Raw genomic sequence first — 2,583 nt, 5'->3', positions numbered from 1 at the left:
GGGTGTTCATTAAGGGTGAGTTATTACTGCGTGAGCCAAAGGTCACTTCAAAGGCTTATGGCGTTGCGATCTGGTCTTTAGAAGGGCCCGAAATGCTTTGTGTGGGGCTTTCCCAGCTCAGTTTAGTGTTTGCAAACTAGTGAGTCGACAAATTGCAGGGGGCAGATGCAAGAGGGGGGATTGTCTCTACTTTCACCTGACAGGGGGGGACAGGTACTTGCTGAATGCCTGGCAGTGGTGTGCAGCACCATCCGTTTTGGGGTGAGGGTGGAAGGGGTGTTTTTTTCTTAGTCGGTTTGCAGCCCAGACCAGAAGGGTGGTTGGTACTTACTGGAATAAAATAAACTCGGGGAGAGCATCAACGTATAAACGGAGAAACAGTGTCCAGTACCCTCTTCACTGGAGCTGCTGCGGCAGCTGTTGACTGGGACTCACCCAGGCCCATCTACATATCCACCGTCCTTTCTGGTGCTGTGTCTGTTCTAGTAGCCTCCCTTCCACTCCAGTTCTGTACAGTCCCCCTCTCTTGCTCTTAGAAGGCCGGCTTGGCCGGGGGGATTGGGAAACCTGGAGCATTTTACTTGGTTGGAGCAGAAGGAGAGGGACTGGTTTCCCTGCACCTCTGACCCACTTGGTACACCCCCTGTCCAAGGGTGTGGTCCTTCCCTCAGGCCCAAATCCCCCTTCTCCCATCCAGCCAAAGATTTCAGTGTTAAAGGCTACTTGCTCGCCAGGAGCCAACCGAGTTTCTTTTCTGCCTGATAGAAGGCACCTGGAATGGCTGCAGGCACCTTTTACAATAGTCACATTGGTTATGACACCCTTAAGGGGGGTAGAGCCTCTGGACATGTAGGTGTTTGTAAGAACCAACGGCCACTGAGAGTTTTCCATTTTGTTCCAGATCCACCTGAACAGACTATCAAAAGAAACCCGAAGAGCCTACAGAAAGAGTTAGAGACAAAATTTGAGAACACACACACACACACACACACACACTCACACACACACTCATATACACAATTGTGTTGAGTGGCATGACTTAAAAAATAATTTCCACTACATTTCCATCTGTCCAGCAACTCAAAGTAGCCATCTCAGGATTCATACATCAAGACAAGACAAAAGGGCGGCTTTGAAGTGGATCACCTCAGTGTGAACTGCAGCCCGTTACATGATAACCGATCATCGGCCTTCATATTTATGGCGCTTTAATGGGGTGAGCCCAGTGCCTTAAATGCGGGGTGTATTACATACCAAGTTATCTGGGCTAAATAAGAGTGATTTAGAAGGTCCATCCAGGGCTCCCCATAGGTCAGAAGAGGCTCGGGCTGAGAGATCAGGAGAACTTGGGCAGAAAGCTTTGTGGTAAATAGATCCTCTCCCCAGCAAACCTGAAAAGGAGTAGCTACAAAATCCCGAAGTAGCAAGGCCCACAGGAAGGAAGAATCATCGCTCAGTTCCAGTGAATTACGGGGATACTCAGCAAGAGTCCTGTCTGCCAGAACGAGATCTGTGGGCTCCCAAGGCCCTGGTGTAGGCAAAACAGGGAGAGGAGACGCAACTCGAACCTAGAAAAAATTGAGACTAACAAAAGCAACCAGCACACCATCACCTCCCCCTTCTCTTTCAACTTCACGGACCCACTCTACCCATCCGTGATTTACGACCACTGAGCGCTAGCCACAGCCCAGAGAAGGCCGCCCCCTCCCTTCCCGAGCCCCTTTTTTGAGGCGGCACCGGCCACTTTATATAATCGCCCTGCTCCGGGGCGCGGGCCCGGGAAAAGTGCGGAGTAGGGCATTCTTTTGCTGCGCTTCCTCCTACGCGGAGACTGTTTTCCACTTCTGAAAAGTGCCGGGCCTGGGGAAGTGTTTTTCTTTTCTTCCCTTACTGAAGCGTTTACTGCCGCCGCGCTCGCAGTCATAAATTTTGTTACAAACCACAATGACAGGTGCATTGATATGCACCCTGAGAGCTCCAGCTGCTTAATAACCCCGTCCCCTGGCCGCTGTGAGCGCCTTTTATTTATTCGGTATCATATTAGGTATTGATCTCGGGCAGAATTAAGTGCAGTGAGCAAGTATCTGGATTCAGCTGTTTCGGAGGCGCGGTGGGTGCGGCGGGACAAAGCCGCCCGGTCTGGGGGAGCGGTGGTGGGCGCTCAGAGGCTGCTGTCCTTCCCGCTGGGGACCTGGGAGCCCCGCCTGTGGTTGGGCCTCTGGACTAAGTTGGGGGATTCCCTGGGACCTCGAGAAAGGACAAGCCAGACCCCCATTTGGCGCTCCTTTCCCCGGAGGGGCCGAGGATGGCGCAGGCAGGGTTCTGGGGAGGCTGCCGGGCCTGGTTCCCTGGTCCTGGGGCTGAAGGGGAGGAGGCGTGAGAGGAAAGGGCAGCTGAGGACTTGGAAGACTGCCCTTCCCCCCACAGGGCTTGTCTTCACCCCAAGGCATTTGGGTCCCGGAGCCCAAATGAGCAGAGATACCAAAGGGCGAGAAAAGAAAGCCTTAAAGAAAAAAAAAGGGGGGGGGGTGATCGAAAAGATGAGCCACTGAACAGTTGACCATTGTCCAAGTTTTATGACCC

Source organism: Myotis davidii, unplaced genomic scaffold (assembly GCF_000327345.1).
Source record: "Myotis davidii unplaced genomic scaffold, ASM32734v1 scaffold370, whole genome shotgun sequence".
NCBI lineage: Eukaryota > Metazoa > Chordata > Mammalia > Chiroptera > Vespertilionidae > Myotis > Myotis davidii.
The sequence above is the reverse complement of the archived record's forward strand: the minus strand, read 5'-3'. Positions refer to the sequence as shown.